Consider the following 14,298-nt stretch of genomic DNA (forward strand, 5'->3'; position numbering starts at 1 on the left):
GTGTGTGTGTGTGTGTGTGTGTGTGTGTGTGTGTGTGTTCGTGAAGGGGTGCAGTTCCAGCGACCGGCGAGTCCCCAGGGGCGAGGTGTCCTCCATTCCGCGGGGTTTAAGTTTCGGTGGAAAATTTCCCTCAGAGGCTCCGCCTCCTTCACCTTGGCAACGGGCGCCGGGGCGGCCTCGCAGCTGAGCCCGACCCCCGCGTACCTGACGGCCGCCCCTCCGGGGGGAGGGGCGAGGCTAGCGGCGAGGGCAGGGGCGGGGCCGGACGCGAGCTCCCCTGGGCCGGCCAGGCAGGTCGGGCCCCGCCTCGGCTCGGGCCCCGCCCGCGCTCCCCCGAGGGCGCGGGTTGGGGGGCGGGGCAGCCCAGGAGCGGCGCGGCTCCGCCACCGGCTGACGCACCGTCGGAAAGTTGCGCTCCGACCTTCTGCCACCTCGTACTTTCTTCCCGGGGCGCCGCTGTAGACTTGGAGGTGGGTGGGGAGGACCCGGGCCGAGGCGTGAGAGCGGCCGCCGGCCGGGGCGCAGAGCGGACTGTCCCGGTCTCGGCGAGGAGCCCGCTCCCCCTTCCTCGCGGTGCCCAGCGCGGTGGTGGCACAAACTTTCTGGACTGTCCTCGGACAGTCGTGGCGAGTCCCGCACCGGGCCGGGAGGAGGAGCCGCGGCCGCTGACAGGTACGTGGCGTGCGGATCTGAGATTTGCGCTTGAGGGATTATTTTATTTTAGGGGTTATGGGAAGGCGGAGAGCAGAAGTATCCCTTGCCTGCGTTCTCCGACTTGGCGGGAGGAGCAGGAATTGTGAGGGGGGGGCCCCGCTGGGACTATCCCAAACAAGATTGCTGTGTCGGGCCGAGGCATGGCGGGGAGGAGGGGGCTCCCAGAGCTGCTGGACCGGGCGTGACTCGGTGACTGATCCCGGGGGAGAAGGAGCCAGCTTGTTTTGACAGAGGAGGATGGCACCTGGGCTCTCCACCCTGTTTTTGGTTCTTGGGGCCGGAGAGCCGGATCCTACCGGAGGAACAGGCGAAGGCGAAGAGATCTGGGGCTCAGTTTTCCTCTCCCGACCTCCTCGCTTTCACACAAGAGGCAGAGGCGGTGCCACTCTGAGGATTGCAGCGCTTTCCTGGTGTTAGGACTCACTTGTTGGGTGGCTCTTGCTCAGTTTCGTCAAATTCTCTAATGAAACTGCGTTCAAGTCGTGGTTGTTATTGATGAAGATGATGGTATGTGTGTGCGTGCGTGCGTGTGTGTGTCCTGCTCCGACCTTAACAAAGGTCCCTTGTTAATTCCACTTCTGGTAGGGAGTGGAACTAACTGCTGTCCTATCTCAAGCCCAGCCAGAGAGAGGTGTTGGTGGCAGCGGTAACCTTGTTTGCTTGGGACTTTGGGAGTCACGTGGGAGGTTCTGATGAATTAGCCCAGGTCTGTCCCACCCACTTGGATCCATCCATTCTTAATAGACCCGGTTTATGTTAATCCCAGACTCCTAATTTATTCGGGTTTATTAAGAATGGGTGGATCCAAGTGGGTGGGACAGAGCTGGACTAATACACACTGCTATCTGTAAAATAGATATTCAACAAAGACTGTATAGCACAGGGAACTCTACTCAATATTCTGTAATAACCGAAATGGGAAAAGAATCTGAAAAAGAATGGATGTATGTATTTGTATAACTGAATCACACTGCTGCACACCTGAAACTAACATTGTAAATCAACTATACTCCAATATAAAATAAAAATTAAAAAAAAAAAATAGACCCGGCTTCCACCATTCAGCAGGTGCTGCAGCCTTAGGCATCCCAGGGTGGGGAGTATTCCCCGTGGAAGGAAGGAGCCCAAAACAGAGGAGAGACAGCCCTGGGGAGGAGTAGTAAACAGTGCGCACCATTTGTTGCTTCCCTGTGGATTGGGCCCACTCCCTGCCTTCTCTGGCAGGGCCCTGCTATCAGATTCATCTCATTAGAAAGTCAGCTGCTCTCTGCTAATAGCCACAGCAGCCCTGATGAAATTATGTAGGTCATTGAAAAAATAATTCCTGCTTAATCACCTTTATCCTGTTGATTAGCGAGAGAAAAGATTTCCTCTCCTTAATGTACCATGCCTGGTCAGCAGGGTCACCTGCCTGACCTCAAGTTCACTTGCACACCTGGCACTAGACAGGATGTTTTCCCTGAAACTGCCCAAATGTAGTGTACCACAGCCCAAGACCACATCTGGAGAAGTTTAGTGGTCTTCTCTGGGCAGAAATGGAGCAGGAGATTCAGTCCATAAATTTACTTTTTAGTGCAGCATATTTGTTGGCTTTAGATAACTTTTCAGATAATTAAAGGCTGGTTTCTTTTAGTTCCAGTTAACCCCTTTCCGCACAGCTCATAGAATTGTTTCCATGCTTGTCTTGAAATAAGTTAACGTTTGGGGTCCCATTTGTCATTTGACCTGTAGCTTTAGGAACAGGATTAAACTGTGTGGGGCATGTGGAAAAGACAAGAGAAACTGAGTATCACTGAACTAGATTCAGAGAGAGATTTAGAGTGGTCTCATAATCTAGATCTATCTGCCCAGCTAGCTTCCTACTTGCCTCTAAATAGAGACACTATGGTTGTATCACTTTCAATGTAGGCCTCTGAAGACCAGAAATGAGAGGACTGTTTTACTGTAGTGTCGGTAATGCATTGCTGGACAGTTCTTCATGATAACTTCCCAAATTTGGTCCAAAACACTTTCTCTGCAAAGTTCTTTCTGTTGTAATAGGAAGCCAATAGATTATGTCTGCAAATCAAAAAGCAGATGTACAAATTATTTTGAAATATAGAGGTACATATTAGAAGAAGCCTGAGGAGTGACTTTTGAAATTATGTTCTTGTATTTTATTTTTATTTATTTAAAAAAATATTTACTTATTTGGCGGCATCAGGTCTTGGTTGCAGCATGTGAGATTTTTCATTGCGGCATGCGGGCTTCTCTCTAGTTGTGGCGCATGGGCTCTAGAGCGCGTGGGCTCAGTAGTTGTGGTGCATGGGCTTAGTTGCTCCGCAGCATGTGGGATCTCAAACCCGGGTCCCCTGCGTTGGAAGGTGGATTCTAAACTACTGGACCACCAGGGAAGTCCCCTTGTATTACTTTTATAAAGAAAATTTGGTAAGGAAGCTCTCTCTCTCTGCAAATATAAAACAATTGCTTTCTCTGATCCCTGCTGAGATGCTCAATTTTTGTTCTGTGTGCATTTGTCTCATAGGGCAATACATAGACCCTTTGAAGAGCTGGACCCTCAGATTCTGGCCTTGGAACATGATTTACATCTATTTCACTCTTATTCTCAGTGACTTCTGACTCTTAGTTTTTAGCCTACATAGGAGAACAGTGACCAGTAACTTCAGGTACTTCATTTATAGGGATCTCTTAGTGAAGACAGTAACGGAAAGTAACATTTTTATAGTGCTTTATGAGTAACAAAGTGCTTTCACAGGTATACCGTATTTGTGCTTTGTGATTTAACCATTTTGTAGTTGGTGTATTATATTCAGCTTACACAGGAGGAAAATAGATGAGATTCAGAGAAAATAAGGAATTTTCAGGTGCATACTTTGTTCCTGTATGTGGTGGACTCAGGCCCGAATGCAGGACTTTTCTGATTTAGAGGCCAGGCTTTTAATTTTTTCTCTGCTACATTTTGTGCAGTGTTTAGATGTGCAGTGTTTAGAATGGGACCTTATTTCTCATTGATCAACATGAGTGCTCACTGGGGACAGAACTATATAGAAACACATTCTTATACATGTGTGTACATGCGTATAATCTTTATATCCTTTGCATCTCAACAGTGTAGCTGCACCCCAGGAGGTGGGACAGGTGATAAATGCCCCAATAGTTGCCATAAGGAACTTTTGGTAGGGTCTAAAATTGAGAAAAATCAGAAAATAGTAATGTAAATGTGTGATTTACAAGTATGGAAGTAATTACTAGAAGAAACATCTAAAAGAATTGAAGGGGCTTCTTTTGGAGAGTGGAACTCAAGGTTGGGGAGGAGCCAGGAAGGCGTCTGCTGTTTTTGGCCATGTACCTTATAACCTTATACCTTACATTTTATGCTATGTACATGTGTGTGTATATATATATGTATATGTATATATATGTATATGTGTATATATATATATATATATATATTTAAGATATCCTTTGGCAAGGAAAGGGTAAAGCTTTGTTTTCAGAATTTTAGAGCCGAAAGGGACCACAGAGATTGTTTATTCTCCGTCCTTTGATTTTGCAGGTGAGGAAATTGTGGTAGAGGAGTTTAATTGTTTTGCCAAGGTCACATGACTGTGGAGATACCCCTCTCCCGGCACAGGTTCACACCCTTCCCTAGGCAGGTGGAAATTTCCCCCATGCTTGTGATTCCTCAGTTACCTTTCCAGGCACTGTTCTCTTGTCCTTTCCATCTAGTTTTTACAATGTTTGAATAGGTTACAGGGCTGTGGATTCAAAAGTAGGTAGCTATCTCTAATTCCTCGTATTTCCATCATGAAAATGCTTCAAATAGTTTCAGAGTCTGCAGAATCCTTTTTTTTCTTCTTTTTTTTTTGGTTAATTCTGAAATAACTTAGAGACACCTTTGCAGTTTGTTTGCAACTGTTCAGGAACTGACAGTGTTGAATTTGATAAATACTGGAGTTTGGCCTAAACTTTTATCCCTATAAGCTATTACTAACGGGAGATGGTAAGGGGCCCTTCCAATGTCTATGTATGTTGTTCAGTTTTGAAATTCTGAGAATAAGGAAACAGCTGTCTTCCAAAAGAGAGGTAGAGGCAGATAATATTGTAGAGAATATTGTAGAGCTAAAATAGAAAAGTTTTTAACACCCTAAGATTTCCCTTTTCTTTTTTTTTTTTTGCGGTATGCGGGCCTCTCACTGTTGTGGCCTCTCCCGTTGCGGAGCCGGACGCGCAGGCTCAGCGGCCATGGCTCACGGGCCCAGCCGCTCTGCGGCGCGTGGGATCTTTCCGGACCGGGGCACGAACCCGTGTCCCCTGCATCGGCAGGCGGACTCTCAACCACTGTGCCACCAGGGAAGCCCCTTCCCTTTTCTTTATACATAAAATTTTTTCCTACTTCCCCTCCAATTATATCACTAACTTAAAATAAAACTTTATTTTTTCTGATTATACACACAATGCATATTATTCAACATTCAAACATCACAGAAATATGTAATGTTGAAAGATAAAGTGCACTGTGATCTTGTATTCTAGAGAAACTTCCCCAAAATTTCCCTGTATTAAAATATATTTATTATTGTGATTGTTAATAACAAGTGGGGTAATATAAAACAACTTTCAACTTCGTTTTTATTTTTAACTTAATTGGTGTTGAAAATGTTCCCATGACCATACATACAGATCATACTGTATAGTATTGCATGACAGGTTATTTTAACAGTTTCCTGTTGTTGGAAATTTGGGTTGTTTCCCATTTTTCTATAGTAAGACTAGTGCTTTAGAGAACATCCTTTAAAGTCTATCTTTGTACACTTGTGTAGGAAAGGTTTGTGAAAGAGTCAGAGGTATGAAAATGCTAAATTCCTCTAATTTACACTTCCTCTAATAGTGTCCCTACATTTTAAATTATATTAATAGCTTTCTTTTTTGAATGTATTGGACTGAAGATAGAAATTATTATTACATGACCCGACTGTGAAACAAAAGGTCGTAGTAACAGAAGGCGCTGAGCTTTTAGGTAAGGCTTACCTCATTTCTTCACATGTCAGGTTCTTTTTGGTTTTAATGTTTTCCCCAAGAGAACATAGTAATCGACAACAGCTATAAAAATACTCTGCAGTTGTCGGATGAGCTGCTAATTATTTTTTATGGAGCATAGTTAAAAAAAAATTTTTTTTAAGAACATTATTCTAGGACATGCTATTAAGGAGTTCAGAGAATCCACCAGGTTTTGCAGAATGCAGAGTGAGTGTATTTTAGCTCCTCTTCTTGTATGAAAATTTACCTCTGTTGAAATATTGGTCATGGGTCAATTTTAAGATCTTTAGGCCTATAGAAAGTCCCAGGAACTGATTTCACTCATCTGTGTGTGGCAAATGTGAAATATGATACTTTGGCTAAATTTCATGACCCAGGCTCATTGAAGGAGGAACATTTCAGAAATTCCTGTGGCAAAGTTTTTATTGACCATCTTAGAGAGTCGATTAATATTTTCATCGAGTCCAAGCTTTGTTCATAAGCATTCAATTAGATTATGTTGCATTCCTCAAGATGAGTATCTTCTGCTTTGTGTGTGTTCATGGAACTTGTACTTGGAGTTCATTCATGATTTTCTTTGTAATGTATCAGAATGAGTATAAAAGTATCTTAACAAATATAAATATCTGTACAATATAAACATATACACACCTTATGTGTATATATATATGACATATATATACATGTGTGTATTTATGCATAAGTGATATAAGCTATACTGTAAAAATATGATCATCAGGACTTCCCTGGTGGTTGAGTGGTTAGGACTCTGCACTTCCACTGCAGGGGGCACGGGTTCAGTCCCTGGTCGGGGAACTAAGATCCTGCATGCAGCATGGCGCAGCCAAAAACAAGATCGTCAGTAGGTCATTTAGCATGAAACTTTGTGCATCCTCAAAATGAAGATGCTGCTGCCCATATTTATTGTATTAGGAAAAATGTTTCTTGGCATTTTGTGTATGAAAAATTCATAAAAAAAGAATTTCTTAGAATACAAGAGAAACTTCATCGTTTGTATATAGTTCTTTTGATTTTTTTTTTCGTGGGAAGATGCAACATACCTTATGTATTAGTCTTGGTTACTGCCTGTTCTCTAACATTTTTTGGTAAGTTGAATATTTAAAATCTCTCCTGTTTGTGTATATTGCAGACTGTTTACACTTTGGCTTATTTTTATTTATTTATTTATTTTTCACTTTGGCTTATTTTAAGCAAGATGCAGTAATTTAAATGCTTATGAAAAATGTGACAGTAGGACTTCCATTGACCTTGATTTGCTTCAGGAAATACCAGATAACCTGCTATTTACCTGAGTTGTGTTAGAAACTTAATGGTTAATGCTAATCTCTTATCAGCTTGATGAAGTTTGACCTTCTCTCAATTTCCTCCTTGTTCTTCTCCACTGGGTTCCTGTTGAAGACTTTGTGTGTCTGATTTGGAAAGTGGACCCTGCAGTTGCTCTTGATGAATCAGCTTGTAAGTTGTGTTGAGGTGTTGCAGGCTGGTTGTGTTGCCTCCTGCCTTTTTTTCCTCTAAAGTAATCCCACCTCTTGATCATGTTTTAGGATTAGTTTGCCACCTAGGAGTGGTCATTCCTCCCCAGTGAATCACAAAAACGAGTTGGTCTGATGAGGCTTCCTGACTCAAGACTGACTGATTCAACCTGCTGTCCTGCGAGCTTCTGTCAGGATGGGCACGCCAGAAGCAAACTGTCAACTCGGCTCCCTTCCCTATATGGGTAATCCCTAAATCCGCATCCTCATTGCTGACCTTTGGAATCCTAGGCTTGCTTCTCCAGTCCTGCTGCATAGGTCTCCATTTCGATCCTGACATCAAATTAAACTGTAGGGTGACACGAGTAGCTCATCTTAATCACCTAGCAGAGTACCTCATCTTGAATAGAATCCTGTACGTGTTTGTCGTTGATGGTCTGCCTCTTATTATCACATGGGCAATTATAATATTTTTTTACCTTGTTTTTGCTTCCAGTTTTTCTTTCTGTAATCCATTTTCATGCCACAGTCAGTTTGATTTTATAAAGCTCATGTCTCTGATCACGGTCCTTGTTGCCTACTGGATAATGACTCAGTTCAAGCTGTGATGGTTAAATTTAGGTACCAACGTGACTGGGCTACGGGGTGCCCAGAGATTTGGTTAAACATTATTGTGGGTGTGTCTGTGAGGGTGTTTCTGGATGATATTAACACTGGAATTGGTAGACTGAGTAAAGCAGATGGCCTTTCCATTGTCGGTGGGCGTCATTCAATCCATTGAAGACCTGAATTGAACAGAAAGGCTGAGTAAGGGAGAATTTGCTCACTCTGCCTGTTTTTGAGCTAGGGCATCCATCTTCTGTGCCTTTGGCCTCAAACTTGGACTTGAACTATATTATCAGCTGTCCTACTTCTCTGGCTTGCCGAGTGCAGACCTTGGGACTTCTCAGCCTTCATAATTGCATGAGCCAATTCCTTATAATAAACCTTTCTATCTGTCTCTATATATACACACACACATCTCCTTTATATATACGTCTCCTGTTGGTTCTCTTGTCTCTGGAGATCTCTGACTAATACTCAAGGCATCTATGATCTGGTGCCCTGTTTAGATCCTCTGCTCTGGCTGCCGTGCTGATCTGTTCCTCATTCCTGAGCACACCTGCCTATTCCTTACTTGCCATCTTGCTGGGACCAGTCCTTCCTCTTTCCAGTTATTTCAGTGATGTGAATTCTTCAAAGCCCAGTTCAGAGCCTGTGTCCTCCTTTAAGCCTTTCTTGGCTATCTTTTCCTGTAGCAATTTCCTGGCATCTGAATCTCCGTACTGAAATTTTAGGAATTTAGTCATTTGATGCTTTCTAGTGTTATCTTTTGTGTAATTATTCTTCTTCCAAATTGTATTATAAACTCCATTAGGACTTGGATCAAGCTCTACACTCCAAATCCTCCACTGTTCTGGGTTTTGCTTCACATTGTAGGTGGCCAGTGAGTGTTCACTGCTTTTTTTTTTTTTTTTAAAGCGCTAAGCTCTACCAAGGAAGGAAAGGCAAGTGTAGGGCATGTGTGCGCAGTCCCCCATCCTGAGCTCTTGGAAGAAATGTCTAGTTCATTGCCCACAGGACCCAGAACTCTTTATCAATGCAGGGATCCAGAAGGACTTTGCCAGCTGTTTGGGGTTGTTACTAGAAATGAAACTTATATATCATCCTCGACCTAGAGCCAACTATTCCTAAGAAAAAATTGTCATATTTAAAGTCCTGTTGAATTAGCCCTTTCCTGAGGTACTGCTTTGCACCTGTTTTTGCTCTCATCTGCTTTGCCCTTGTCTCTTATAATTCCCTTTGCTCTGCCTCTGGCTAAGTTGTTTCATATCTTCCTCTGTAAATATGTTATGTAGCCTGTTGGTGTCAATAATTTTGAACAAGGGTGAAGAAGACGAAATATGGAAAATGAGCTGTATGTTCCTCGGCAATTTGGATTTGTCAACTTTTATGCACGTTTCATTCAAGCTCTGTTTGATTTTCCTCATTTCTCCTGCAATTGAATGTAGTTTTTTAAAAAAGTTATTTATTTATCTTTGGTTGCGTTGGGTCTTCATTGCTGCGTGTGGGCTTTCTCTAGTTGCGGTGAGCAGGGGCCACTCTTTGTTGTGGTGTGCGGGCTTCTCAGTGCGGTGGCTTCTCTTGTTGCAGAGCATGGGCTCTAGGCGCACAGGTTTCAGTAGTTGTGGCTCGAGGGCTCAGTTGTTGTGGCTTGCGGGCTCTAAAGCACAGGCTCAGTAGTTGTGGTGCCCGGGCTTAGTTGCTCCATGGCATGTGGGATCTTCCTGGACCAGGGATCAAACCCATGTCCCCTGCATTGGCAGGCAGATTCTTAACCACTGCATCACCAGGGAAGTCCCTTGAATGTAGTTTTTGAGGAACATCATTGGAAATCTGACTCATTATGCTCTTTGGCATGCCTTTTAATCTGAGAGTATTGCAAACCCTCTGCACTTTCCATCCCCCTTCCCCTGCTCTCCTGCACTTATCTTCTAACATACTACAATTTACTTATTTATTTTGTGTATTGTTTATCAGCTGTCTCCCCGAATAAGAACATAAAGCTCCACGAAGGGCAGGGATCTTGGCTGAATTAGTTTTGACTGTCTTTGGCTCTGTGTCCCAAGACGTAGACCAGTGCCTGCCATCCAGTAAGTGTTTGTTGAACTGAGTGGGCGTTTGCTAACTTGAAACTTTCCACCACCACATCCCCTTTGTTGTCTAGGCTTTCTGTTGAATCCTCTGGGCTCTCTCTTTCTTTTTTCCTCCTTCTATTCGGACCTAGTTAGTTCTTTCAAACCATACGCCTACCTATTCCCCAGGTCTTTGCCTTTGTAACAGCCACATCACTAGCAGGGGTAATTTAGAGTCACAAAGCACTATCATATATACGATCTCATCTGAAGTATTTTTGAGTCTGTGATGGCAATGAATTCTTTAGGGCCTGTCTTTGACCAGAGTATGCAAGTTAGCAAAGTCTCGTCCCATCAGGGGATGCAGCCATTCTTCAGTGAGTGCTCGGCATACCCTCCCCTTGGCTGTGCTGTTGCCAAATTATAAATAAGGAGCATGCCTCTTTGATAGCAGCTTCTGGCCTTCTAGGAACAATCATTATATTTCCCAGAAGAGTGTGTGTATGGTATAAGGCCCTCAAGTAAAGTGGTGAAAATGAGAAAGGAAAAAAGAGAAACAGACAACCACTGACAAGTTTATGGGACACTTTTCAATGGAAAGTACTTGGCTAGATGCTGAAAAACTATTATTGCCCCAAAGTTAATTTGATAGCGGGAGTTCCATGTTGATGTGTCCAGCAGGAATTGGAGACACAAGCATGGAATTGAAAACGTTGGCCTGAAGGATGCAGATCATGTAGAGATGACAGCCGGTGGCTTTTAGGTTCTCTACCAGTAAATTGCTGTTCCTGTCCTCCTGGCCCCTGTCGTTGCTGAGCTAAGAAGACGGAGCCATTTTCTTCCTGAAGGGCTTCTGTTCTTGCCTCCGAGCCATGGGAGTGCTCAATAACATTAGTGTCTAATGATGACATAGGAATATTCCTGTGAGCAGTTGCAGAGCTGAAGGCACGTTACACATTGACAGGTGCTCACAAATCTCCTTTTGCTGTTTTGAAATATCACTGCCAGGGGAGTTGTATACATCTTGTTCTGGCAGAGTGGTCTTAAATAAATATTCATTCCTTTTGCCTGTTACTTTAAGAGAAATGCCAGGATTTCATCTTCAGGCTACCAGAAGCAATTTTGGAGAAACTGTATTATAACTTTTTCAAGATACTTATTTTCATATAGCGTATTTATTTATACATTCATATATTAATGTTATTCTTAATGATGAAGGGACCTGCACTTTGAGGTTAGTGGAAAATCAGGGGTTAAATGGAGGTCTTTGATCAATTACAGTCTCTGGTAAATTAATTAGCAAGTTTCTATCATTGTTGGAGGCAACACCAGTGAGGTGGGAAGAGGATGCAATTTGGATGCAAATCTGGTTCAAATCCCTGCTTTACTATTTAGTAAATGTGTGTCTTTGCACCGGTTACTTTCCTATGATGAACCTCAGCTTCTTTGTCTCTAAGTGGAAATAATAACGCCCAACCCAGGAGGTTTCCGTGAGGGTTAAATAGGATAACTCATGTGAAGTGCTTACCATGGAAGTAATATTCAATACATGGTAATTGTTATTTGTTACTGAAGCTCTGTTAGCACTATTCTAGGGATTGTTTGGGGGTCTTTCAAAAGGTATGTAAGATATATGTCTGCAAGGCCACAAAAGATAGTGACAGTTATGTATTTGACACACAAAAAAATCAGGACAGCATGTGATGAAATGTTATTTGTATAGAAAGTAAGTGCAAGAAACCAGGAAGGTAGAGGTCATGGTGGTCATAGGCTTCAAGAGTCATGGTGGGGGTCATATTAGGATTCCTTTGGTTGTAAATTTTAGAAATTTAAACTGTACAGAAAGGGAATTTATTGGTTCATATGGTCAAAGGTATGGGAGAAGTGAAGGCGGTCTTGGAAACCAAAACTGAAAACTCGTATACCACCAAGACTCTCTGTGTCTTATCCCTACTTCTCTCTGAGTCAGTTTCCTCCACGTGGCTGGGGGCATGACTGCCAGAAAGGCAAGGATCACCCTGAAAGAGGGCCTGACTTTCTTTTAGTCTACATCTCAGAATCCCAGGAATGCCTCTGGTCGACTTTGCTTGGGTGACACCCTTTTCCCTGTGGCCAGGGGCCCAAATTATTTGGTAATTGGCAGCCCCATCTAGAAATACATATCCATAGTTAGGACGCAGAGAAAGCACAGTCTCCTGAAAGAAGGACTGTGCCATTCATAAAAGAAAGGAGGGTGCTGGATGGAGGAGCAGGAGGCGTGTTTACTTTTTTTTTTTTTTTTGCGGTACGCGGGCCTCTCACTGTTGTGGCCTCTCCCGTTGCGGAGCACAGGCTCCGGACGTGCAGGCTCAGCGGCCATGGTTCACGGGCCCAGCCGCTCCGCAGCCTGTGGGATCTTCCCCGAACCGGGGCACGAACCCGCGTCCCCTGCATCGGCAGGCGGACTCTCAACCACTGCGCCACCAGGGAAGCCCCACGTGTTTACTTTTGAGGGGGAAGAGGACAGCTTGAGCTGGTTGCAGGGTTAGAGGCAGGTGTGCAGAGCACTGAACCAAAGGCACAGAGTCCAGAGTGAGAAGATGGGTTGTATTAGTGAAACAGGATCAGGTAGACTCAGGGTGAGTGGTTTGAAGGGGTTGGTTGAGGAGTTTGGACTGATCTGATGGGCATAAATCCTAAGAATCGACATCAAATTGACATAGACATGTTGGATCCTGGCTTTTATTCTTTAAAAATAGGTTTCATATTCTTTTGTTTCACTTTCATCTATGTATGCATATTACATTTGTGTGTGTGTTTGTTGGACTGTGATGTAAAATGTACTTTTTAGATCAGAAAAGTTTTCAGGCCATTGTAGTTAAATTATACTGGCAAATAAAAGCACAAATAAATCTCAAAAAAAACCAGGTTTCATATTGTAGGCTGAGTATTTGAATTGGTAACTTGAGGACTAAGTTGCGTACACTGGAGAAGTTACCTTCATTGAGTACAGACAAGGTAGTCTTTGTAGTCAAGAGGCGGATGTCCGTCCTGGCACTACCTTAAAAATTAGATGTTGTCAAGCATTTATCTTACTTTTCCTGTTTAAAAAAAAACAAACAAAACCCCTGTATTTTAGAGTAACCAAATAGATTGTTTGAACAAAAATCTTATTTTTAGAAGAATTCCAGCTAGTAAATGCAAAAGGAATGATATAAAGAAAATAGTATCATTTCATTACCCCTAATGAAATAACAGATCTAGGGAATGGTCATGTGTGACTGTGAAAACTATTAGGTCAAAGGCTGATTGGGAACTTTATAATTGATGGATCAGGCTGATAACCCCAGGACCCACTGATCAATCTTAACATTACAAAAAGAGAAAGAAGTGAATACGTGCCCCCTAATTTGATGCAATAGGGAATATATAGAACCATCTCTGAAGTTTCTTGCCAAAAAGCTGAATGTGATTCTGATCAAGACTTTAGATCTGACTACTAGTTTATAAGAAGCATAGGAAAAAGAGGACCTTGTCAAAAAGTACCATGGAGATGTGACCAGCCAAATCCAGAATGCAGAAATTTCTGTAGGACAAGTTATTCAGTTTGTTCAGGAAATAAGTGGCAAGAAAAACAAGGAAGAGGAACTATTATTTTTTCTCCCAAAGTCAGTGTCAGATAAGTGTTTTTATTTATTATTTTTTAAAAAGTGGCATTGAGACTTAAGAGACATAACCATGTTTGGATCTTGGTTTGGCTAAATCAACATAAAGTTATAAATTATAAATATAAAATTATGAGACAATTTGGGAAATTTAAACTCTGGATATTAGACAAATTAAAGGACTCTTAAAAAAAGGGAATGATAATTATATTATTATTAAAAAAGAGTCTATTTCTTAAAGATACATACTGAAATGTTTTTCAGATTATGTGATATTGTATTAGTTTCCTATGACTGCAGTAACAAATTAACACAGACTGGGTGGATTAAACAACAGAACTTTATTCTCTCTTAGTTCTGGAGGCTAGAAGTCTAAAATCAAGGTGTAGGCAGGCCCATGCTCCCTCTGAGATGCTAGGGGAGAATTCTTACCTCTTCCAGGTTTGGAAGCTGTCCTTGGCTTGTGGCTGCATCTCTCCGCACCATCTCATGGCCTTCTCCTCTTGGTATGTCTGTGTCTCATCTCCCTCTGCCTGTCTCCTATAAAGATTCATGTGATTGCATTTAGGGCTTACTTGGATAATCCAAGATAAACTCCTCCTTAAGATCCAAAGTTACAGTCACAGTTTTTTGCCATGTGAAGTAATATTCACAGCTTCTGGGGATTAGGAAGTGATACGTTTTTGCAGAGCACTTTTTCTGCTTATTTCAGATACGATATATGAAGTTTGC

At 42.6% G+C, this 14,298-nt stretch overlaps 1 protein-coding gene across 5 annotated transcripts in view; it reads left to right on the forward strand.

The window, feature by feature from the left end:
- The first annotated feature begins 210 nt into the window (after window positions 1-210).
- The window catches only part of FHIP1A (FHF complex subunit HOOK interacting protein 1A), a 269,316-nt gene continuing 255,228 nt past the window's right edge, over window positions 211-14,298 (forward strand). For 4 of the 5 annotated variants that reach the window (XM_060012143.1, XM_060012141.1, XM_069540682.1 and 1 more), the window contains exon 1: window positions 211-672. The gene's annotated coding sequence lies outside the window, so the exon portion shown is untranslated. The remainder of the gene's footprint in view (window positions 673-14,298) is intronic. The other variant, XM_060012145.1, reaches the window with a different exon arrangement.

The sequence above is a fragment of the Delphinus delphis genome, chromosome 5 (assembly GCF_949987515.2).
Source record: "Delphinus delphis chromosome 5, mDelDel1.2, whole genome shotgun sequence".
Lineage (NCBI taxonomy): Eukaryota > Metazoa > Chordata > Mammalia > Artiodactyla > Delphinidae > Delphinus > Delphinus delphis.